Below are 27728 nucleotides of genomic sequence, written 5' to 3' on the forward strand. Positions count from 1 at the left end.
TTTTATTTGAATATTTTAGGCATGTTCTGAACAACTCGGTCGTTACTCTCAGAGTTCGTTTGTTCACTCATACAAATGACATGTTCTGCATAGAATTACCTGAGTAGACAAGTAAGAATCTTATTATAGACAGGCATAGCTGTTCCTAACTTTAAACTGGGATCAGCAGATAATTAACCAGTCACTAAAAGCCTGTTAGTTGATTAATTTTAAATGAATAACAGGATTTATAAATTACCCACATCTGGAGATAAGAAGATTGTTTAGTGGTACCATATCAAGAACTCCAAATTCTTGGGTTCCACATTCGATGCACTAACCATTAGGTCACAATCTAATACAAATACACATCCATATGAAGAGTATGTTTCAGGAAATTTGTTGCTAAACATAAAATTACACAATGAGCTAACTGTGCTGTGCTTGCCACGAGTATCGAAACCCAATTTTTGGCGTTATAGACAATAGTACTTACTGTTGAATTACTGGAAGGTTATGTATATTTTTGCTATGTAACTGGATATATTTACTCTGCTCATTACGGGTATTCAAACCTAGTTTGGATATAAACCTTCAACCTTATCGCTTAGCGTCTATGGGACTTGATATTATTAGATTATGTTAACGTTTCACCACATAGAAGAAGAGATCTCTAATCTATTCATACGTTTATATCAAAATAACTTAAAAACTGAGTTCTATTGCACTAACCGTTCCCTGATTAGTGGTGATAAGTTACATGAAAGGCAGCTAGTAAACATCAAACACCATCAACACTTGAGCTCCTCTTTTACCAACTACATTATTATGACCAACATTTGAGTGCCCAATTCAGGGATTACAGGATTCAAACTCGCACCCAGCCAGATGGGCAGTCGAGTACCCTAACCATCATGCTATGCCAGACCATTATTTTCACTAAATAATATATTAATATAAATAAATCGCATAAACATTTTTGCTATGTCTTTCAGAAAAAGATGCATTTGAACAGTGCAAAACGAAAACAATCCAGACTCTCTGAGTGACGATGAATTCAGGCAGAAGATGTGTGACGACAAAGAATTTGCAAAAACAGTAAGTTACTATTAACCAGTTATTAGAATTCTGTTTTTAAGCCTTTAGTAACGTCTGCTTAAAGTAAATAAATAGTTATGTTCACAGTATCGTATTTACAACATCTATTCATTATTCAGATCATTGTTATCGAATATAGTTCTATATAAATTGTTTTATTTTATTTTACTATCATATTTATACATAATCCTTCCGTTTTTCCTTCAAAGACACTCATGTTGTACTTTATAATTAATTACATGCCACTTTTAATATCAACCTGAAGTGGTTTTAGACAATAGTATATAATTTAAATTGTAAGAAGTTTTAAGTTAACTAAAATTCCGTTCAAATATTTTCAGATTAATACTGAAAATTTAAGATGTTTTATATTAATAATAAACATATTGATTTTATTACATACCTATATCTCAGATAAATTACTTAATATACCACTTTTCAAGACTGAAACAGGTACACTGTGTCCTACATATGCGTCAATAGCAATGAAAGAGTTAATGTGGATGGTTAATTTGAACTCCAACATGGTTGTGGGATTGGGATGGATTTGGTTTTATATTCTAACTTCTCTATATTTATGTCTTCATTAATTCTATAAAGCTTCTCTGATGACAACAGTAAAAATATAGTTGTGTTTGCCTAGAAAAAAAAGTTAAATGCGTTGTTACATAATTTCGTTTCTTTTAATAAGAAATTTCTATAAGTAAAATATTATTTTATTTATTTCTTCCTTTCTCGTCATATGTTTTTCTATATAAACACTGTATGTATGTAATTAATTATAGTCTAACTATTACATCACATCAATATGTTAGTTCCTGTTCACAAACTTTACTTTAAATGCTCATTTCATATGCACGATCCTTGGAACAGATTTTTACGGTCTGCACTTTATTCATGTAATTTATAAACATAATTCTGATATTCAAGAAACCTTTTTATCAGTAAAAAGTAAAATAAAGGAGCAGACTAGTTAAATTCATTGTGTTTATATATTTTACCGTGGTGGTAACATATTTATTGGAACATATTCATACTTTGTGAATGTTATAAACATTGTTATAACTTTCCTAACTTTTGAAGTCTGTATTATTAATTATTATATTTTCACACTGAGTTTCTTCGAGTTTAAGATCAAAGCTACATAATGAACTGTCTACACTATGCATATTACGGGTATCGTACCCTAATTTGTAACGATGTAAGTATATAAGGTCATCTTTCAGTCATAGCGGGAGTAACTGAACTCAGACACAGCGACACTAATGTTGTTTATCTATATAAAGTTACAGATGTTTTCGTTCTCAATCTTTAGAACACTTAAATATTATGATAGATTTTATGTTAAGCTACAATATAAAATATTTCCTGATGAGCAGACTAAGAACAACATTGTTACTGAATATTACATTATATACAATATGTTATTAACTATCTTTGAATTTTTACTATTGTCAAAATATAAATTCCAAAGTAATTCTATAAGATTAAAATAGAAACAATTTTTTATTGTAACACCTTCCTAATAGACTGATTTACGATAAAATCAATAGTTTTGTTTACTTGGCTTTCATAATATATATATAATTTTTTTTTTACTTCTAGATTAAAAAGTGCGCGATGGGCAAGATGGGAAGAAACTGACGGATTTGTAGAAAACCTACATTTATCTAGTAAGTGTTAGACATGTCTTGGAAGATAATATGACATGTTTTATTTAATATAAGTTTATAATGTAAAGTCTATTCACTTTAATCTATTGGAGCAACTTTCTTTTGTTTTCTTAATATTGTATTTAACCAATGTTTGAATAACTCAAATTCAAATTATATTTTCTAAGAAATATGATCTAGAAGTTTCTCTACTTTTACCAACGTCTAATAGAATTGTTTTGTAGCTCTAATTGTAAATTTGGTTGTAATAATTCCATAGATTTTTCAAACTTCTTACAATATATTATAGTAACTAAAGAACTGGTTACTCCGACGACAAGTAGGAGTTGAATTCGTTTAATTAAAGTATGAATCTCCAAATGTTAGAAGTTTTTAACATTCATACCATTAATACTGAATTATTTATGGAATGTTTATGTAACACTATTAATGCTGCAGTAGCTTTAAAACAAACTTTTTATTTCAGAAATGACTTAACATCCAATGAGGAAGTCTTCACTTGATTTACGAAAATCTGACTATACAGTTGTTCTGCCTTTATTCTTCTGCGTGTTATTATAAATAGTTTAATTGTTTCTAGTGTACTGGTCTTCATTCAATTTGTTTTTATCTTTCAGTGAAATAAATTCATGGATAAAAATGATTGTTATAAATTGTGTTTAATAAACATTTTGTTTGAAATGACGAATGAAGAGAAAAATTAAAACCAGGAAAAACTAATACAAATAAATTTCGATTAATTAATCCATAAATCATACAATAAAATTAATATTTATTAATCTAATTGTGGCCAAGAACGTCTTTGCTGTAACTTAGAACTTTAGCGTCACTCAGTTTGTAATAAAACAGTTAAAATTAATCTATATCGTTTCAAAACAAGTTAAAATTATAACTGTAGTAAAACGTTCAAGTAAAATATTAAATAAAACTAAAAGAATGAATTTTCTAAAACCAATTAAAATTTTCACTTATTATTGAAGAAGCAAAGAGATGAAATGTTTTATTTCTCATATTTCTCTTTCTCTAAGTTTTTGAGATATGTGGATGGCACAAAAAATACACAAAAAAGTTTGGTAAAATTTTCCCTAATTATTAAAGATGGAAAGAAAAGAAATGTCTTATTTCATGTATTTTTCATTTTCTAGCTTTTGAGAATATGCTGTTAGGCACTGTCTCTCTCTTTAATATTTTTAATGTTAGATTAGACCACACTACAGACTTGAACCTATATATATAAGCACACCACAATAATCTGTGTGTCCGTTTTTCTATTGCATAAGTACTTCCAGATCTCTGAGACAATCTCAAACAAACCAATATTTTGGCATTTTCACTGGGGGTTCACAACCCTATCCATTTGTTTATTACTATTATTGAATAATTATTATCTTAAACGTCAAATACTTTCGGATATAGCGCCATCTTCTTACAAAAAAACTTAAAAACATCCAACACAGGCTTTTCACTGTAAACTCTACATTGAAAAAGGCTTCTGTAAACATCTCGGACAGTGAGATAAGTATTACAAGAGCATACAATGTCTCTCACACATTGGGCATCGTTCAACCAATTTATCACTAGAAAATTATTGCACTATTTTGACATTAGTGCAAAGATAAAGCTGCAGTTCTTATCCCTTTTAGCCTTGGAAAATACGGATTTTTTTCCCTTCAGAACGCGGTCCCAGTTGTGATGAATGATAGCCATTCTCTGAAATTTTTTAGGTACATCGGAATAAATACTAACAAAATCATTCAACGTATCGTTCAGATGATGTTTATATTACAACTGTTTCGTAAAGTCAGTACCGAAGATCGTTAAATCCCATGCAAGTCTTCTTGTGGTTTGATGAAATTATGTTCCTGGCAGCATACTCTCAATTGTTTCAGGAACACCCAAACAGATTGGTATCTCGATACCTAACAACTTCAATGAACAACGTAGAAGGTATTAATATGCAAGAATAGTTGATTTCTGAAGATCTTGACATATAAAAAGCCGAAACTTCATCAAAAGAGAAGAGAATATCTGATACACTTGAGGCTCTAATTGAGTATGTTGACAATTTTACTTTGTAAAATACCTTTCTTTAACGTTGTTCTGTTACGTACGAGTAGTTTCAGAAAGAGTGCAGCACTATACACTTAATCAAATATTTCCCGTTCTGGTCACTTCAATGTCAACATGGTTTCATTGAATGCCGTGACAATCACCACATTCCCTCCTAAGATAGAGACATTAACATTTATTTTGTGTGCTGTGTATATCACACTGAAATCATGTAAATATTTACATTAGAAATGTGCTTTCGACTGCCAGGTTTATATATTTAACCAATAATTATATGCAGTAACTCACTTGGTAAAATGCAGAAGTTTAGAAAATTTTCCTTCTCTTGTGACTCACTTTGATGAATTTCATACCCAGTCACCTTACACTGGAAGCATTGAAGACATCTGAAGTGACGCCATATTGAAAGGTTTCTAAACCTGATAGCATATCTATCAGGCTGTATCACTTTCTAATATCTCTTGTTCACCTATAATCAGGGTTTGCTGAATCAAAGGATCCTTTGTCACAAAGCCTTTCAAGAGCTATTTGAATTAAGTATGATACAATATTAGTTGATACATTGACATAACTTAATCATTTGAGTACTTAGTTGTTACTTTTATGTATGAATGTGTGGTATTTATTTATGTTTAATACATTCTTAACATACAACAGTTGCTGTCGTCCTAAAGTGTATTCACATGAAAATTCGATTTGAGACTTTTAAATATAATAAATTAATTCTCTTTTTAATACATTAAGCTATTAACAAGGAGGCATTCCAGGTTTGTAATAATACTATTTCAACCACACTATGTTCGTCACATTCATTGCTCAGGACGCGATTGTCTGAAACCATGGATTTTTAGGCTGGGTTACAATAATCTTCGTAGCAGTCGAAACACTATTTATGTAACCCATTTGTTACCGCGAAGCAGGTCAAGCATGATCATAATTATACTTGTTACAATGAATTACGTTAGGGCTATTGTATAAGCGAGCAGATTAGGCCTGCTCTTTAGGTTTAGTTCTTAGGTCAAGTACGACAATATAATTTTGCGGTCTGAAAAATTACAAACTAAAATTGTCTGAAATTCCTTTCATGTATCATGTTGAAATGACGTCATAAAACGGCCGACATTGCCTGTTTGTTTGTTTTTGTATTTAGTTTTGATGGTAAGTGTTTATAAAATCATATCTAAATTTACTCCCCAAAAACTAAACACACTATGGTAGTATGATAGAGGTACCATTGAACACTTAGAATTATGTGTTCGGCCTAATTCGTATATAATCTTATGACTATCGTGAAATCATAAACTCTGTGAACTATAAAGAAAGTCTGTTAAAGTTAGGTTTCAGCAATTAACAGATGCTGATTTGGAAATAGATTAACCTCATTCTTTATTTAAAAATACGGTTGCTTGATAGAGGACACTTTTCAAAATTGCATCCATGATGGCTTAAAATAACCAATTTTTTAAGTGTATAGCTGAATTAAATTTTCTTTTTTCATCTAGTGTGTATATATATTGTCCAAAAACTCCATTTCAATACATTTGTTAAACTATATTGTATTTGTATTCGCAAAATTACGCAAATATACACACTTTAATTATCTTGCTGCTGTTCAGACTACCAGAAGCATTTTGTGCAATTTCTTCATAGTTTTGTGGATATCCACATTGTTCATCACCTTCCCAGCAGCACTCCTTCAAACAGAATAGTCCATTTTGACAGCAAAGGCAATTCTCTTTGATCGAGCATTTAGTGATACAAATGTAACCACAGTAGAAGTTCAGCATCTTGTTTAAAGCTTTTGGTTCATCAAAAGAGACAGGAACCGTGATGTTAATCTTTAATGTCGAACTGGTCTGGAAACTTGTGATTTCTCGAGATCAACTAATGTCAACGTCTTTGCTTCCATGATCTATGTTTAACGTGCTGTACAAATGAGGCTGTACAACTTTATTATAGGTACAGTCTGCGTTGCAGGCGAACATGGAACTCGTTGAGAGATGATTTTTTTTCCTCTAAATGTGAGTGCTTGAAGACAAAGTTTGTGCCAGGTATTGTCTGTATTAGCTGCAGCACTGTCTCCTTGCCAATATAGGATGAAATCTTAACCAATGAGAGCATGAACTACTGGCAATACAATATATACTTTTGTTGGTCTGATAGTCTGTGCAATGTCACAATGTGATGAAAACGATTCATTCGACGCATATCAAGGGTCTATTAATCCTACCACATGTGGAATACAGTGTGCTAACAGAACCACAATCTATGTGTCTGATGACTTTACAGTTAGCTGAAGAGTTGCATTCTTGGTTAGGTTTAATGGATTTAATATTTGTAAGATTAATTTTAGTCATACTTCAAACTTGTATATATATTATATATAAACCATCTGGATATTTAAAATTTTCACTCCCAGAAACCTACACACTACCGTTGCTTGACATCTCAGATATATTGGTATGTTTGAAAATGCTCAGAAAATTTTCTATAAAGCAATTCAAGGTTTGGAAATTCAATCAATTTCTGAACAGTGGCACAAAGACTATATAACAAAAATACCTTAACAAGAGAGAATTTTTAGTTATTGAAGGCGGTACAAAAGTGAGAAAAACTTGAAATAATTATTATCAGTATTTTAGGTTTATTAAAACTGGAGCCTTTAAGAATGTTCACACTGAGCCATAACCATGAATTTGATGACGTGCATTTTAGGGTTTCAACGCTATTATATTATTAAATTTCGTAATTGAAGCGTCATCAAAATATATATTAATACTTACGTCTGATAAATAGACATCTCAAACCCAATCTATCATTCAATTCGCCACTTTTACTGAAGTGTAACCCTAACACCAGACTGCACCAGACTCGAGAAAAGAAAATGTAGTTGTAATCTGAAGGAAAACTTCTTTCTTGTGTTAATATTCTCCAAAACAGTTTCAGAAACATCATGTTGTGATATTTTTCTTCGAATATTTTCCCTCAACAACTTCAGTAAGAGAAAAAACTATTTATGTTACAATCTATTTTACCTTATGATTTCATAAGAATCTAAAACACGAAATATCCTTACAGCACACGTTATACGTAATCATATATGTATTTATGCTGCCTTTAGGAAATCTTCCTTGTTCTGTTACTAAACTCGAAATTTCTCAAATATATGACTATTTTTTATCTTTTGGACTTCGTATCTTAGACACTCCCTGAGTTAGATTGGCATTTAGTGACCCCGTTATAGTAATTTTAATATCATAATCAGCGTTTTTAACATTCATACCATTAATACTGAATTATTTATGGAATGTTTATGTAACACTATTAATGCTGCAATAGCTTTAAAAACAAACTTTTTTATTTCAGAAATGACTTAACATCCAATGAGGAAGTCTTCACTTGATTTACGAAAATCTGACTATACAGTTGTTCTGTCTTTATTCTTCTGCGTGTTATTATAAATAGTTTAATTGTTTCTAGTGTACTGGTCTTCATTCAATTTGTTTTTATCTTTCAGTGAAATAAATTCATGGATAAAAATGATTGTTATAAATTGTGTTTAATAAACATTTTGTTTGAAATGACGAATGAAGAGAAAAATTAAAACCAGGAAAAAACTAATACAAATAAATTTCGATTAATTAATCCATAAATCATACAATAAAATTAATATTTATTAATCTAATTGTGGCCAAGAACGTCTTTGCTGTAACTTAGAACTTTAGCGTCACTCAGTTTGTAATAAAACAGTTAAAATTAATCTATATCGTTTCAAAACAAGTTAAAATTATAACTGCAGTAAAACGTTCAAGTAAACTATTAAATAAAACCAAAAGAATGAATTTTCTAAAACCAGTTAAAATTTTCACTTATTATTGAAGAAGCAAAGAAATGAAATGTTTTATTTCTCATATTTTCTCTTTCTCTAAGTTTTTGAAGATATGTGGATGGCACAAAAAATACACAAAAAAAGTTTGGTAAAATTTTCCCTAATTATTAAAGATGGATTAATTATTAATTATTATTTCATGTATTTTTCATTTTCTAGCTTTTGAGAATATGCTGTTAGTCACTGTCTCTCTCTTTAATATCTTTAATGTTAGATTAGACCACACTACAGACTTGAACCTATATATATAAGCCCACCACAATAATCTGTGTGTCCGTTTTTCTATTGCATAAGTACTTCCAGATCTCTGAGACAATCTCAAACAAACCAATATTTTGGCATTTTCATTGGGGTTCACATCCCTATCCATTTGTTTATTACTATTATTGAATAATTATTATCTTAAACGTCAAATACTTTCGGATATAGCGCCACCTTCTTACAAAAAACTTAAAAACATCCAACACAGGCTTTTTACTGTAAACTCCACATTGAAAAAGACTTGTGTAAACATCTCGGACAGTGAGATAAGTATTACAAGAGCATACAATGTCTCTCACACATTGGGCATCGTTCAACCAATTTATCACGAGAAAATTATTGCACTATTTTGACATTAGTGCACAGATAAAGCTGCAGTTCTTATCCCCTTTAGCCTTGGAAAATACGGATTTTTTTGCCTTCAGAACGCTGTCCCAGATGTGATGAATGATAGCCATTCTCTGAAATTTTTTATTTACATAGCAATAAATACTAACAATATCATTCAACCTATCGTTCAGATGATGTTTATGTTACAACTGTTTCGAAATGTCACTACCGAAGATTGTTAGATACCATGCAAGTCTTCTTGTGGTTTGATGAAATTATGTTCCTGGCAGCATACTTTCAATTGTTTAAGGAACACCCAAACAGATTGGTATCTCGATACCTAACAACTTCAATGAACAACGTAGAAGGTCTTCATAGGCAAGAATAGTTGATTTCTGAAGACCTTACATATATAAAACCGGAACTTCATCATAAGAGAAGAGAATATCTGATACACTTGAGGCTCTAATCGAGTATGTTGACAAAGTTCACATTGTAAAATACCTTTCTTTAGCGTTGTTCTGTTACATACGAGTAGTTTCAGAAAGAGTGCAGCACTATACACTTAATCAAATAGTTCCCTTTTTGGTCACTTCAATGTCAACATGGCTTCATGGAATGCCGTGACAATCACCACATTCCCTCCTAAGATAGAGACATTAACATTTATTTTGTGTGCTGTGTATATTACACTGAAATCATGTAAATATTTACATTAGAAATGTGCTCTCGACTGCCATGTTTATATATTTAACCAATAATTATATGCAGTAACTCACTTGGTAAAATGGAGAAGTTTAGAAAATTTTCCTCCTCTTGTGATAAACTTTGGTGAATTTCATACCCAGTCACCTTTCACTGGAAGCATTGAAGACATCTGAGGTGACGCCATATTGAAAAGAGTCTGAACCTGATAGCATATCTATCAGGCTGGTATCACTTTCTAATATCCTTGTTGACCTAGAATTACGGTTTGCTGAATCAATGGTTTCTTTGTCAAAAAAGCCTTTCAAGGGCTATTTGAAATGAGTCTGAGACAATGTTAGTTGATACATTGACATAACTTACTTAATCATTTGGGTACTCAGTTGTTACTTTTATCTGCTGTACATTTCTCTTGAATATGTTGACAACTTTATGAAGTAATTGTTTCTCATTCTGAAGTATATGTGGGTCAATATCGGATACTAATAATTCCGTATTTTTTTAGCAAATGCCTCGCTGAAATTGTGTTTCAATAGACTATATCTGCCATTTCTTCCTGAACGTAAAACGATAACCCTGTCAAATGAACAAGTTCTAAGTAATCTATCATTGAACATGATACTGGAGGTGCTTGAGAAAGTATGATGTAGTATGATATCAACGGTGCGATACAAGAAAGTCAGTAGTTACTGCTTTTAGATTTTTTTCTGATTGAATTAAATCTATGTCATAATATTATTCTAATACTGGGTAATCACTGAAATAATTTCTCAAGCATATAACTATACACCAAAATGTTTGGGTAAAAATTCATCACAACCAGAAACAGTGCAACGTAATTTGTTTACACGTACAACTATAATTCACGTTGTCGAATCCGAAATGTATCAATGTGTGGTATTTATTTATGTTTAATACATTCTTAACATACAACAGTTGCTGTCGTCCTAAAGTTATTTATATGAAAATTCGATTTGAGGCTTTTAAATATAATAAATTAATTCTCTTTTAATACATTAAGCTATTAACAAAGGTTTGAAACACACAAGTATGACTGTTTTAAACTAATTATTCATTTATAATCTCATAATGCCCTGAAAATAGGGATTTAAAAAAAGATTATCCAGACTAGTTCAGATAGTTACGGTACTCAAGTCGTTATCTGCGAGTCTCTGGTTTGAATCTCCCTCCTACCAAACACGCTCAATAATTCAGCCATGGTGTATTATAATATGACGATTAATCCCATATTCGTTGATTGAAGATAGATTGAGGAGTGAAGATTCTACAAAATTAGGAAAGAACACAAACTAATTATAAATTTAAAAACATGTCAAAATTAAATTTATTATTTTATTTCTATTGCTTTAGTTTCAAGACTTTAAAACTATTAAAATTAAAACCTTTGACATTGTTTATACTAAGTACAACAACGAATTTGATAATTTGCCTTTTAAGGTTTGGACTTCATCCACAAATTTCGAAGTGAAAGTGTCGTGAAAGCATAAATAAATTCTTACTTCTGCTAAGAAGGTATTCCAGGTTTGTAATAACACTATTTCAACCACACTATGTTCGTCACCTCCTTTGCTCAAGCCGCGATTGTCTGAAACCATGGATCTTTAGGCTAGGACACAATGATCTTCATAGCAATCGAAACACTATTTATATAACCCACTTTTGTTTGTTGTTTTTTGGAATTTCGCACAAAGTTACTCGAGGGCTATCTGTGCTAGCCGTCCCTAATTTAGCAGTGTAAGACTAGAGGGAAGGCAGCTAGTTATCACCACCCACCGCCAACTCTTGGGCTACTCTTTTTGCCAACGAATAGTGGGATTGACCGTCACATTATAACGCCCCACGGCTGGGAGGGCGAGCATGATTTGACGCGACGCGGGCCCGCGACCCTCGGATTACGAGTCGCACGCCTCACGCGCTTGGCTATGCCGGGCCCTAACTCATTTGTTACCGAGAAGCTGGTCAAGCATGATCATAATTATTCTTGTTACGATGAATTACGTTAGGGCTATTGTATAAGCAAGCAGATTAGGCCTGCTCTTTAGGTTTAGTTGTTAGGTCAAATTACGACAATATAATTTTGTGGTCTGAAAAATTACAAACCAAAATTGTCTGAAATTCCTTTGATGGATCATGTTGAAATGACGTCATAAAATGGCCGACATTGTCTGTTTGTTGGTTTTTGTACTTAGTTTTGATAGTAAGTGTTTATAAAATCATATATAAATACAGCCCTCTTCCTCAAACTAAATACACTATGGTAGTATGATAGAGGTACCATTGAACACTTAGAATTAAGTGTTCGGCCTAATTTGTATATAATCTTGTGACTATCGTAATATCTTAAATTCTGTGAACTATAAAGATAGTCTGTGAAAGTTAGGTTTCAGAAAATAACAGATGCTGATTTGGAAATAGATTAACCTCATTCTTTATTTAAAAACAAGACTGCTTGATAGAAAGCACTTTTCAAAATTGCATCCATAATGGCTTAAAATAACAAATTTGTAAAGTGTTAGCTGAATTAAATTTTTTTTTTTCATCTGGTGTGTATATATATTGTCCAAAAACTCCATTTCAATACATTTGTTAAACTATATTGTATTTGTTTTCGCAAAATTACGAAAATATACACACTTTAATTATCTTGCTGCAGTTCAGACTACCAGTAGCATTTTGTGCAATTTCTTCATAGTTTTTTGAATATCCACATTGTCCATCACCTTCCCAGCAGCACTCCTTCAAACAGAATAGTCCATTTTCACAGCAAAGGCAATTCTCTTTGATCGAGCATTTAGTGATACCAATGTAACCACAGTAGAAGTTCAGCATCTTGTTTAAAGCTTTTGGTTCATCAAAAGAGACAGGAACCGTGATGTTAATCCTTAATGTCGAACTGGTCTGGAAACTTGTGATTTCTCGAGATCAACTAATGTCAACGTCTTTGCTTCCATGATCTATGTTTAACGTGCTGTACAAATGAGGCTGTACAACTTTGTTATAGGTACAGTCTGCGTTGCGGCCAGGCGAACATGGAGGTCGTTAAGAGATGATTTTTTTTCTTCTAAATGTGAGTGCTTGAAGACAAATTTTGTGCCAGGTATTGTCTGTATTAGCTGCAGCACTGTCTCCTTGCCAGCATAGAATGAAATCTTAACCAATGAGAGCATGAACTACTGGCAATAACATATATACTTTTGTTGGTCTGATAGTCTTTGCAACGTCACAATGTGATGAAAACGATTCATTCGACGCAGATCAAGGGTCTATTAATCCTACCACATGTGGAATATAGTGTGCTAAGAGAACCACAATCTATGTGTCTGATGACTTTAAAGTAAGCTGAGGTGTTGCATTCTTGGTCAGGTTTAATGGATTTAATATTTGTAAGATTAATTTAAGTCATACTTCAAACTTGTAGATATATTATATATAAACCACAAAAATCTGGTCTTTGAACAGTATTAATAAACACCGCCATCTGGATATTTAAATTTTTCACTCCCAGAAACCTACACACTACCGTTGTTTAACATCTCAGATATATTGTTATGTTTAAGAATGCTCAGAAAGTTTCCTAAACAGCAGTTCAAGGTTTGGAAATTCAATCAATTTCTGAACAGTGGCACAAGGATTATATAATAAAAATACCTTAACAAGAGAGAATTTGTAGTTATTGAAGACTGTACAAAGTGAGAAAAACTTGAAATAATTATTATCAGTACTTTAGGTTTATTAAAATTGGAGTCTTTAAGAATGTTCACACTGAGCCATAACCACGAATTTGATGACGTGCATTTTAGGGTTTGAACGCTATTATATTATTAAATTTCGTAATTGAAGTGTCATCAAAATATATATCAATTCTTACGTCTGATAAAAAGACATCTGAAACCCAATCTATCATTCAATTCGCCACTTTCACTGAAGTGTAACCCTAGCACCAGACTGCACCAGACTCGAGAAAGAAAATGTAGTTGTAATCTGAAGTAAAACTTCTTTCTTGTGTTAATATTCTCCAAAACAGTTTCAGAAACATCATTTTGTGATATTTTTCTTCGAATATTTTCCCTCAACAGTAAGAGAAAAACTATTTAAGTTGCAATCTATTTTACCTTACGATTTCATAAGCATCTTATGATTAATTTGACAGAGTACTACAGTTTCTATATTGAAGATATTAAAAATACGAATCATATGGTGATTATTTCATGTTCTTATGGGTGAAGAAGTTATAGATGGGACTTCGAAGGTATTCTTAATTATTACAAATGTGTTGATTTGACATCGGTTATTAAGCAAAAAAGCAACACAACGAGTGACGTTTGCGCAAAGCAACTCGAGGGCTATCTGTGCTTTGCCCACTAGGGTATCATAACCCGGTTTCTAGCGGTGTGAGTCCGTAGACATACCAGAGTGGGGTCACATGTGAGTGGGTAACTGAGTAAGTAATTTTATTTCTGATAAAACACGAAATATCCTTACAACACACGTTATACGTAATCGTATATGTATTTATGTTGTTTTTAGGAAATATTCCTTGTTCTGTTATTAAATTCGAATTTTTCAAACATATGACTATTTTTTATCTTTTGGACTTCGTATCTCAGACACGTTCTGGGTTAGATTGGCATTTAATGACCCCGTTATAGAAATTTTAATATCATAATCAGCGTACCAATTGAATAAATTACAACCACAAATATGTTTCTCAACTTTAATGGACCGCAACTTCCTGTTGAATGAGAAACCGTTTCGTTTTCTGTACTGAGGTCTTCATGAGTACTACGCATATTTCAAAACCTATACGTGTACAAGGACATCGATGAAATGTCATATTGAATACAAACTGTACATTGCTTTAAATATTTAGATTGTCATAACACGCACTCGTAAAAAAACAAAACATGCAGTTCTTAATTGTTTGTGCACACCTTTCATTAAACTAACGAACTCGAGCGAGACTCACGCATATTTGTGAAAGTACCAGTCCACAGAACAAAGTAAACACATCTACATGGCCGTATTATTATTAGGGACATTGGATTTTATCTGTAAAATCTGATACGGAAAACTTGAATGGATGCAGTTTTCAATTTGTAACAGACTTTTTAAAAGTTTTTATAAAGCCTCTACAAGGCTCAGCTAATTTCAACGTCCACTTTCAGGTTCTTGTTTCCTTTGTTATAAAGCAGATAATTACACTATGGGTCAATGTCGTTCTCCTCACCGCAGTAGCCGAAACCAGATATCTTTTAGTGTAAGAAGCTACCACCCAGCTACAGAAGTAGACACCACATTATATCTGCTGTTCTTTTGAGGTTTTGATTAATATGAAACTGGTAGAACGAGACCGTGCTTTAAAAGACAGTGCACCAATGTTGAAATGGTATTTCTAGACAGCACCCTGAAAGTTAATACACCAGTTATAACTGTTTAGAGTATCCCGAAATCTAAAAATTAATGTGTCCTAATGAATAGTGCTCCAACTGAAAACCGTGTCCTAAAGATTAATGATTTTTACAGTATATAAAATTTATTTTAATAACTGATATAAACACATTCCGTTTCGAAATAGATATTATGATTTAAAGACATGTATCGAAACCTTTCTCAAATTTTACCATATGAAACTAAACAGACGTAACAGAGTCCTGAGTTACGTCATCGTAATTAAAACAAACGATTCTTTACTGAGTATTAAAACTGTCATACAATAAGCAACAAAGAGAGCAATTTCTCTAACGGGTTCTTCGCAAACGAGACAACGATTTAATTGATTTGAAAAATATACTCAGCTTTGTGAAACAAATTTTTATTGTGGGTGAAATGGAAGATTTTTTGTTTCAAGATCCTCTAATAAAGACAATCGAGACAAACATGACATTTTCTTAACATAAGGCTTAAAATGATCTATTTCTATTATAGTAAGACCAGGTAGAACTCTTTTTTGATTTCTGTACCAGTGAATTGGCATTTCAATCCCAAAAAATGCTGAATCAAGTTGTAAAACTAATAATCTCAATTAGTGTATTCAAAGTTGAAAATTGTGTGAACTTTATGGATTTTTTTATAAGTTGTTTTCATGGCAACTTCTTTTGTTGATTTATCTGTGACGAGATATAGACATACATGATGCCAGTAAGTCATTGTAGGAAATTATTTAGCAGGATAACTCATTAATCCATAGAAAATATATATATAAATCAAATTCATCATTTTTTTCATCACTTATTCTTTTACACATCAAGGCCTTTTAAATCTGGGAGAATAAGGTTCTATATTGAACTCTTCTTACAATTCATCACTGGTCTCTTTATACTGTTTTTTTTCTTTTAATCTCTCGAAAACTTAATTAAAAATACCAAGTTAGTAGTTGCGAAATTTGTAGTGATTGACTAGACATAAAGCAGCTTGTTAACACTACCAACCGTTTCTAATTATGATGTGTTAGAATAAAGACAAAATAGCTACTTAGCTCCACCTATCACCAACTATCGAATACTCTTTACCAACCAATAATGGAATTGAACATCACTTAACAACGCCCTCGTGGCTGAAAGGACGAGCATATACCACGAAGATATTCAATACCGCGACCCTTAGATTGCGAGTGGAGTGTTATCAACGCCATGTTTGTCAAACTTACTGAAAACTGGTTTCTGAAAACTTCCGCACCATTATCCCTGAACAAAGGCTACTCGAGAGAACAAACCTTAGCTTCATAACTCGAAATACCATAGAAACAATTCTTATTGCACAACCATACGAAACCTACCTATGTTATTATTTGAGTTTTCTCAGAGTTACTGGTGAGGGATGGAATTTCTCGAAACCAGTATAAATCAATGACAGCTTGAGGTTTATTTGAAATTCCCGATGTTTGGTTCAGAAAGTTCCAGAATTTTGTCTTCTCATTCACTTAAGACACCTTTTACAATGACTTTTTTTTTTTTTCAGAGAGAGTGTATTCAAATACACCTATTTTAGATTGTTTTCTGTACAGCCAAACGGAGCACTACATGTTAACATTCTCTAATTCCAGTTACTAGTAAACAATATTCATCACAAACTCTTGACTGAAGGAACAATGAGATTTCACCATTCTTGGAAAGAGCTACAAACAATGAATGTTTCGATTACTACTAACCCACGTTCCGGTCCTGAACCAAATAGAAGGATAAAAATTAACATTTTCTTAACGAACAGTTCTTTACAGCTATTCAGTTGACCGTGTGTATTCGTCTTATTGTGACTTTGTGTGACTAACCGAGTATGTAACAACAACACACCGAATTCCAGAAGTTTAGGGTGCATGCGTTAAAATCACGTGACAGTTTTGTGAGTATAAATACAAAAAAACAAACAAATATTCTTCTGTAAACATCAGTTTGGTATAAAGAATGATCTAGCAGCTTAACATAGTTTGGTTTGTTCAAACACGCAATGTTTTACTTCATAATTTTAAAACAGCGTTTCTTAACAGTGAGTAGCATATGAGTGATTCTGTGCATAAACCTGAACAAACAAAGAAACGATAACACAAAAGACAAAAATGATTCGACAAATATATTGTTTAAAGGCAATGTTTCATCAGAGATACTAGAATAAATAGTTTTCTTACAGTAGATCAACATGGACATTTCTTACTGTAATGTACGAGTTAAATCCTTTTTTTTTCCCTCTATTGTTAAGATTTGTATAAAAACGCAAATAATTTCACCAAAATATTATCATCCGTCTGACTCAGAACATCAGCTGATAGTTTGGACACTGTAGACTTCTAAAACCATCAGAAATGAAGAGTCTAGCGGTATTGCTTCTGGTGACTATTTTCGTTGCGGTCGCTTGGGGCAAAGGAAAAGGACATGGAAAATTACACAAGTTAATGTGCAGTAAGTGACTTTTATGAAATAGTTCATGTAGGAGATTATTCTATATCATCATTGACACCGGTTGTGGCTAGTTTCACGTGCTTCAATGATATAACGTAATAATAACTAAAGATGAAAGATCAGTGTAAATGTTTGTATATTCACAAATTTATATTTACAATAAGTAAAATGTTATTTGTGTGTAGTTGAGAGTAAAGCCAACACAATGGGTCATTACTTCAATGTTTTCAGTGTTGAGCCAGAATATGTTATAAACTTACAGCTAAGATAGTGGAGAACGGGAATTGTTTATGTTTTTCTTGTTAAAAACTTGCTTTCGAAGTAGTTGTTAGGGTATTTAAAGGTTTTCCTCTCTTCTCTTTTTATAACGTATAATATTATATATTAACAAAGATAAACAAATAATAACAGAGCTTTAGAACGTTTCTTCTTTCATAAACTTTTCATTGTTACAGGCGATAATGAAGAAGACGTAAAAAAAGCAATGGCTATTGTTGAAAGTTTCCCACAGGAGGTAAGTACTGTTGATAATAGTTCTTTAAATGTGAACTACTGAAAAACATTAAATAACAATAGTTTATTATTTGTGTTCATGATTATCGTTTTTATTATAGAAAATTATTTATATGGTTATTTTTATTTAAATATTTCATGGCATGTTCTGAACAACTCGGTCGTTACTCTCAGAGTTCGTTTGTTCACTCATACAAATGACATGTTCTGCATAGAATTACCTGAGTAGACAAGTAAGAAACTTATTATAGACAGGCATAGCTGTTCCTAACTTTAAACTGGGATCAGCAGATAATTAACCAGTCACTAAAAGCCTGTTAGTTGGTTAATTTTAAATGAATAACAGGATTTATAAATTACCCACATCTGGAGATAAGAAGATTGTTTAGTGGTACCATATCAATAACTCCAAATCCTTGGGTTCCAGATTCGATGCACTAACCATTAGGTCACAATCTAATACAAATACACATCCATATGAAGAGTATGTTTCAGGAAATTTGTTGCTAAACATAAAATTACACAATGGGCTAACTGGGCTGTGCTTGCCACGAGTATCGAAACCCAATTTTTGGTGTTATAGACAATAGTACTTACTGCTGAATTACTGGAAGGTTATGTATATCTTTGCCATGTAACTGGATATATTTACTCTGCTCATTACGGGTATTCAAACCTAGTTTGGATATAAACCTTCAACCTTGTCGCTTAGCGTCTGTGGAACTTGATATTATTAGATTATGTTAACTTTTCACCACATAGAAGAAGAGATCTCTCTAATCTGTTCATACGTTTATACCAAAATAATTTAAAAACTGAGTTCTATTGCACTAACCGTTCCCAGTTTAGTGGTGATAAGTTACATGAAAGGCAGCTAGTAAACATCAAACACCATCAACACTTGAGCACCTCTTTTACCAACTACATTATTATGACCCTCTCAAACTCACCCACCTTGCAGATGGGCCAGTCGAGTACCCTAACCATCATGCTATGCCAGACCATTATTTTCACTAAATAATATATTAATATAAATAAATCGCATAAACATTTTTGCTATGTCTTTCAGAAAAAAGATGCATTTGAACAGTGCAAAAACGAAAACAATCCAGACTCTCTGAGTGACGATGCATTCAGGCAGAAGATGTGTGACGACAAAGAATTTGCAAAAACAGTAAGTTACTATTAACCAGTTATTAGAATTCTGTTTTAAAGCCTTTAGTAACGTCTGCTTAAAGTAAATAAATAGTTATGTTCACAGTATCGTATTTACAACATCTATTCATTATTCAGATCATTGTTATCGAATATAGTTCTATATAAATTGTTTTATTTTCTTTTACTGTCACATTTATATATAATCCTTCCGTTGTTCCTTCAAAGACACTCATGTTTTACTTTATAATTAATTACATGCCACTTGTAATATCAACCTGAAGTGGTTTTAGATAATATTATATAATTTAAATTGTAAGAAGTTTTAAGTTAACTAAAATTCCGTTCAAATATTTTCAGATTAATACTGAAAATTTAAGATGTTTTATATTAATAATAAAACTATTGATTTTATTACATACCTATATCTCAGATAAATTACTTAATATACCACTTTTCAAGATTGAAACAGGTTATACACTGTGTCCTACATATGCGTCAATAGCAATGAAAGAGTTAATGTGGAGGGTTAATTTGAACTCCAACATGGTTGTGGGATTGGGATGGATTTGGTTTTATATTCTAACTTCTCTATATTTATGTCTTCATTAATTCTATAAAGCTTCTCTGATGACAACAGTAAAAATATAGTTGTGTTTGCCTAGAATAAAAAGTTAAATGCGCTGTTACATATATTCGTTTCTTTTAATAAGAAATTCCTATGAGTAAAATATTATTTTATTTATTTCTTCCTTTCTCGTCATATGTTTTTTCTATGTAAAAACTGTATGTATGTAATTAAATATAGTCTAACTACTACATCACATCAATATGTTAGTTCCTGTTCACAAACTTTACTTTAAATGCTCATTTCATATGCACGAACAGATTTTTACGGTCTGCACTTTATCCATGTAAATTATAAACATAATTCTGATATTCTATAAACCTTTTTATCAGTAAAAAGTAAAATAAAGGAGCAGACTAGTTAAATTCATTGTGTTTATATATTTTACCGTGTGGTAACATATTTATTGGAACATATTCATACTTTGTGAATGTTATAAACATTGTTATAACTTTCCTAACTTTTGAAGTCTGTATTATTAATTATCATATTTTCATACTGAGTTTCTTCGAGTTTAAGATCAAAGCTACGTGATGAACTGTCTTCGCCATGCAAATTACGGGTATCGTACCCTAATTTGTAACGATGTAAGTATATAAGGTCACCTTTCAGTCATAACGGGAGTAACTGACCTTAGACACAGCGACACTAATGTTGTTTATCTATATAAAGTTACAGATGTTTTCGTTCTCAATCTTTAGAACACTTAAATATTATGATAGATTTTATGTTAAGCTACAATATAAAATATCTTCTGGTGAGCAGACTAAGAACAACATTGTTACTGAATATTACATTATATACAATATGTTATTAACTATCTTTGAATTTTTACTATTGTCAAAATATAAATTCCAAAGTAATTCTATAAGATTAAAATAGAAACAATTTTTTATTGTAACACCTTCCTAATAGACTGATTTACGATAAAATCAATAGTTCTGTTTACTTGGCTTTCATAATATATATATATAATTTTCTTTTTACTTGTAGATTAAAAAGTGCGCGATGGGCAAGATGGGAAGAAACTGACGGATTTGTAGAAAACCTACATTTATCTAGTAAGTGTTAGACATGTCTTGGAAGATAATATGACATGTTTTATTTAATATCAGTTTATAATGTAAAGTCTATTCACTTAAATCTATTGGAGCAACTTTCTTTTGTTTTCTTAATATTGTATTTAACCAATGTTTGAATAACTCAAATTCAAATTATATTTTCTAAGAAATATGATCTAAAGTTTCTCTACTTTTACCAACGTCTAATAGAATTTTTTGTAGCTCTAATTGTAAATTTGGTTGTAATAATTCCATAGATTTTCCAAACTTCTTACAATATATTATAGTAACTCAAGAACTGGTTACTCCGACGACAAGTAGGAGTTGAATTCGTTTAATTAAAGTATGAATCTCCAAATGTTAGAAGTTTTTAACATTCATACCATTAATACTGAATTATTTATGGAATGTTTATGTAACACTATTAATGCTGCAGTAGATTTAAAAACAAACTTTTTTATTTCAGAAATGACTTAACATCCAATGAGGAAGTCTTCACTTGATTTACGAAAATCTGACTATACAGTTGTTCTGTCTTTATTCTTCTGCGTGTTATTATAAATAGTTTAATTGTTTCTAGTGTACTGGTCTTCATTCAATTTGTTTTTATCTTTCAGTGAAATAAATTCATGGATAAAAATGATTGTTATAAATTGTGTTTAATAAACATTTTGTTTGAAATGACGAATGAAGAGAAAAATTAAAACCAGGAAAAACTAATAGAAATAAATTTCGATTAATTAATCCATAAATCATACAATAAAATTAATATTTATTAATCTAATTGTGGCCAAGAACGTCTTTGCTGTAACTTAGAACTTTAGCGTCACTCAGTTTGTAATAAAACAGTTAAAATTAATATATATCGTTTCAAAACAAGTTAAAATTATAACTGCAGTAAAATGTTCAAGTAAACTATTAAATAAAACTAAAAGAATGAATTTTCTAAAACCAGTTAAAATTTTCCCTAATTATTAAAGATGGAAAGAAAAGAAATGTCTTATTTCATGTATTTTTCATTTTCTAGCTTTTGAGAATATGCTGTTTGGCACTGTCTCTCTCTTTAATATTTTTAATGTTAGATTAGACCACACTACAGACTTGAACCTATATATATAAGCACGCCACAATAATCTGTGTGTCCGTTTTTCTATTGCATAAGTACTTCCAGATCTCTGAGACAATTTCAAACAAACCAATATTTTGGCATTTTCATTGGGGGTTCACAACCCTATCCATTTGTTTACTACTATTATTGAATAATTATTATCTTAAACGTCAAATACTTTCGGATATAGCGCCACCTTCTTAAAAAAAACTTAAAAAACATCCAACACAGGCTTTTCACTGTAAATTCCACATTGAAAAAGGCTTCTGTAAACATCTCGGACAGTGAGATAAGTATTACAAGAACATACAATGTCTCTCACACATTGGGCATCGTTCAACCAATTTATCACGAGAAATTATTGCACTATTTTGACATTAGTGCAAAGATAAAACTGCAGTTCTTATCCTTTTAGCCTTGGAAAATACGGATTTTTTGCCTTCAGAACGCTGTCCCAGATGTGATGAATGATAGCCATTCTCTGAAATTTTTTAGGTACATAGCAATAAATACTAACAAAATCATTCAACGTATCGTTCAGATGATGTTTATATTACAACTGTTTCGTAAAGTCAGTACCGAAGATCGTTAAATCCCATGCAAGTCTTCTTGTGGTTTGATGAAATTATGTTCCTGGCAGCATACTCTCAATTGTTTCAGGAACACCCAAATAGATTGGTATCTCGATACCTAACAACTTTAATGAACAACGTAGAAGGTATTTATATGCAAGAATAGTTGATTTTGAAGATCTTGACATATAAAAGCCGAAACTTCATCAAAAAGAGAGAATATCTGATACAGTTGAGGCTCTAATCGAGTATGTTGACAATTTTACTTTGTAAAATACCTTTCTTTAGTGTTGTTCTGTTACGTACGAGTAGTTTCAGAAAGAGTGCAGCACCATACACGTAATCAAATAGTTCCCGTTCTGGTCACTTCAATGTCAACATGGCTTCATGGAATGCCTTGACAATCACCACATTCCCTCATAAGATAGAGACATTAACATTTATTTTTTGAGTGCTGTGTATATCACACTGAAATTATGTAAATATTTACATTAGAAATGTGCTCTCGACTGCCATGTTTATATATTTAACAAAATTATATACACTAACTCACTTGGTAAAATGTAGAAGTTTAGAAAATTTTCCTCCTCTTGTGATACACTTTGGTGAATTTCATACCCAGTCACCTTTCACTGGAAGCATTGAAGACATCTGAGGTGACGCCATATTGAAAGTTCCTGAACCTGATAACATATCTATCAGGCTGGTATCACTTTATAATATCTCTTGTTCACCTATAATCAGGGTTTGCTGAATCAAAGGCTCCTTTGTCAAAAAAGCCTTTCAAGGGCTATTTGAATTGAGTATGATACAATATTAGTTGATACATTGACATAACTTGCTTAATCATTTGAGTAATTAGTTGTTACTTTTTTATCTGCTGTACATTTCTCTTGAATATGTTGACAACTTTATGAAGTAATTGTTTCTCATTCTGAAGTATATGTGGGTCAATATCGGATACTAATAATTCCCTATTTTTTAGCAAAATGCCTCGCTGAAATTGTGTTTCAATAGACTATATCTGCCATTTCTTCCTGAACGTAAAACGATAACCCTGTCAAATGAACAAGTTCTAAGTAATCTATCATTTAACATGATATACTGGAGGTTGAGAAAGTATGATGTGGTATGGTATCAACGGCGCGATACAAGAAAGTCAGTAGTTACTGCTTTTAGATTTTTTTCCGATTGAATTAAATCAATGTGAATGTATTATTGTAATACTGGGTAATCACTGAAATAATTCCTCAAGCATATAACTATACACCAAAATGTTTGGGTAAAAATTCATCACAACCAGAAACAGTGCAACGTAATTTGTTTACACCTACAACTATAATTAACGTTGTCGAATCCGAAATGTATGAATGTGTGGTATTTATTTATGTTTAATACATTCTTAACATCCAACAGTTGCTGTCGTCCTAAAGTGTATTCACATGAAAATTCGATTTGAGACTTTTAAATATAATAAATTAATTCTCTTTTTAATACATTAAGCTATTAACAAGAAGACATTCCAGGTTTGTAATAATACTATTTCAACCACACTATGTTCATCACATTCATTGCTCAGGACGCGATTGTCTGAAACCATGGATTTTTAGGCTGGGATACAATAATCTTCATAGCAGTCGAAACACTATTTATATAACCCATTTGTTACCGCGAAGCTGGTCAAGCATGATCATAATTATACTTGGTACAATAGAATTACGTTAGGGCTATCATATAAGCGAGCAGATTAGGCCTGCTCTGTAGGTTTAGTTCTTAGGTCAAGTACGACAATATATTTTTGCGGTCTGAAAAATTACAAACTAAAATTGTCTGAAATTCCTTTGATGGACCATGTTGAAATGACGTCATAAAACGGCCGACTTTGCCTGTTTGTTTGTTTTTGTATTTAGTTTTGATAGTAAGTGTTTATAAAATAATATCTAAATTTACTCCCCAAAACTAAATACACTATGGTAGTATTATAGAGGTACCATTGAACACTTAGAATTATGTGTTCGGGCTAATTCGTATATAATCTTATGACTATCGTGAAATCATAAACTCTGTGAACTATAAAGAAAGTCTGTTAAAGTTAGGTTTCAGCAATTAACAGATGCTGATTTGGAAATAGATTAACCTCATTCTTTATTTAAAAATACGATTGCTTGATAGAAGACACTTTTCAAAATTGCATCTATAATAGCTTAAAATAACCAATTTTAAGTGTATAGCTGAATTAAATTTTCTTTTTTTAATCTAGTGTGTATATATATTGTCCAAAAACTCCATTTCAATACATTTGTTAAACTATATTGTATTTGTATTCGCAAAATTACGCAAATATACACACTTTAATTATCTTACTGCTGTTCAGACCACCAGAAGCATTTTGTGCAATTTCTTCATAGTTTTTTGAATATCCACATTGTTCATCACTTTCCCAGCAGCACTCCTTCAAACAGAAGGGTCCATATTGATAGCAAAGGCAATTCACTTTGGTCGAGCACATAGTGATACCAATGTAACCACAGTAGAAGTTCAGCATCTTGTTTAAAGCTTTTGGTTCATCAAAAGAGACAGGAACAGTGATGTAAATCTTTAATATCGAACTGGTCTGGAAACTTGTGATTTCTCGAGATGAACTTATGTCAACGTCTTTGCTTACCATGATCTATGTTTAACGTGCTTTACAAATAAGGCTGTACAGCTTTGTTATAGGTACAGTCTGCGTTGCAGCCAGGCGAATAGGGAGCTCGTTAGAGATGATTTTTTTCCTCTAAATGTGAGTGCCTGAAGACAAATTTTGTGCCAGGTATTGTCTGTATTAGCTGCAGCACTTTCTCCTTGCCAACATAGGATGAAATCTTAACCAATGAGAGCATGAACTACTGGCAATACAATATATAGTTTTGTTAGTCTGATAGTCTGTGCAACGTCACAATGTGATGAAAACGATTCATTCGACGCAATCAAGGGTCTATTAATGGTACCATATGTGGAATACAGTGTGCTAAGAGACCACAATCTATGTGTCTGATGACTTTACAGTTAGCTGAGGTGTTGCATTCTTGGTCAGGGTTTAATGGATTTAATATTTGTAAGATTAATTTAAGTCATACTTCAAACTTGTATATATATTATATATAAACCATCTGGATATTTAAAATTTTCACTCCCAGAAACCTACACACTACCGTTGCTTGACATCTCAGATATATTGGTATGTTTAAAAATGCTCAGAACATTTTCTATAAAGCAATTCAAGGTTTGGAAATTCAATCAATTTCTGAACAGTGGCACAAAAGACTATATAACAAAAATACCTTAACAAGAGAGAAATTTAAGTTATTGAAGACTGTACAAAAGTGAGAAAAACTTGAAATAATTATTATCAGATCTTTAGGGTTTATTAAAACTGGAGCCTTTAAGAATGTTCACACTGAGCCATAACAGCGAATTTGATGACGTGCATTTTAGGGTTTGAACGCTATTATATTATTAAATTTCGTAATTGAAGTGTCATCAAAATATATATCAATTCTTACGTCTGATAAAAAAGACATCTGTCTGACCAATCTATCATTCAATTCGCCACTTTCACTGAAGTGTAACCCTAACAACCAGACTGCTCCAGAGTCGAGAAAGAAAATGTAGTTGTAATCTGAAGTAAAACTTCTTTCTTGTGTTAATATTCTCCAAAACAGTTTCAGAAACATCATATTGTAATATTTTTCTCTTTTAATATTTTCCCTCAACAACTTCAGTAAGAGAAAAACTATTCTATGTTGCAATCTATTTTACCTTACGATTAATAATAACTAAAGATGAAAGGTCAGTGTAAATGTTTGTATATTCACAAATTTATATTTACAATAAGTAAAATCATTATTTGTGTGTAGTTGAGAGTAAAGAAACCAACACAATGGGTCATTACTTCAATGTTTTCAGTGTTGAGCCAGAATATATTTATAAACTTACAGCTAAGATAGTGGAGAACAGGAATTGTTTATGTTTTTCTTGTTAAAACTTGTTTCTTTCAGAGTAGTTGTTAGGGTATTTAAAGGTTTTCTTCTCTTCTCTCTTTTTATAACGTATAATATATATATATTAACAAAGATAAACAAATAATAACAGAGCTTTAAAACGTTTCTTCTTCTTTTCATAAACTTTTCATTGTTACAGGCGATAATGAAGAAGTAAAAAAAAAAGCAATGGCTATTGTTGAAAGTTTCCCACAGGAGGTAAGTACTGTTGATAATAGTTCTTTAACTGTGAACTACTGAAAAACATTAAATAACAATAGTTTATTATTTGTGTTCATGATTATCGTTTTTTTTATTATAGAAAATTATTTATATGGTTATTTTTATTTGAATATTTCATGGCATGTTCTGAACAACTCGGTCGTTACCTCTCAGAGTTCGTTTGTTCACTCACTACAAATGACATGTTCTGCATAGAAATTACCTGAGTAGACAAGTAAGAAACTTATTGTGGACAGGCATAGTCGTTCCTAACTTTAAACTGGGATCAGCAGATAATTAACCAGTCACTTAAAAGCCTGTCAGTTGGTTAATTTTAAATGAATAACAGGATTTATAAATTATCCACATCCGGAGATAAGAAATATTGTTTAGTGGTACCATATCAAGAACTCAAAATCCTTGAGTTCCAGCTTCGATGCACTAACCATTAGGTCACAAATAAGTACAAATACACATCCATATGAAGAGAATATGTTTCAGGAAATTTGTTTTGCTAAACATAAAATTT

At 31.6% G+C, this 27728-nt stretch overlaps 2 long non-coding RNA genes across 2 annotated transcripts; both read left to right on the forward strand.

The window, feature by feature from the left end:
* Positions 1-980: 980 nt before the first annotated feature.
* On the forward strand, positions 981-3451 carry LOC143248279 (uncharacterized). Its single transcript, XR_013026863.1, has 3 exons — positions 981-1077; positions 2683-2750; positions 3217-3451. It is a non-coding gene; the product is annotated as an uncharacterized LOC143248279 (long non-coding RNA).
* Positions 3452-17773: 14322 nt separating this feature from the next.
* LOC143248280 (uncharacterized) lies at positions 17774-21917 on the forward strand. Its single transcript, XR_013026864.1, has 5 exons — positions 17774-17918; positions 18374-18432; positions 19501-19605; positions 21208-21275; positions 21742-21917. It is a non-coding gene; the product is annotated as an uncharacterized LOC143248280 (long non-coding RNA).
* The last annotated feature ends 5811 nt before the right edge of the window (positions 21918-27728 follow it).

This window comes from Tachypleus tridentatus, chromosome 4 (genome assembly GCF_004210375.1).
Source record: "Tachypleus tridentatus isolate NWPU-2018 chromosome 4, ASM421037v1, whole genome shotgun sequence".
Taxonomy (NCBI): domain Eukaryota; kingdom Metazoa; phylum Arthropoda; class Merostomata; order Xiphosura; family Limulidae; genus Tachypleus; species Tachypleus tridentatus.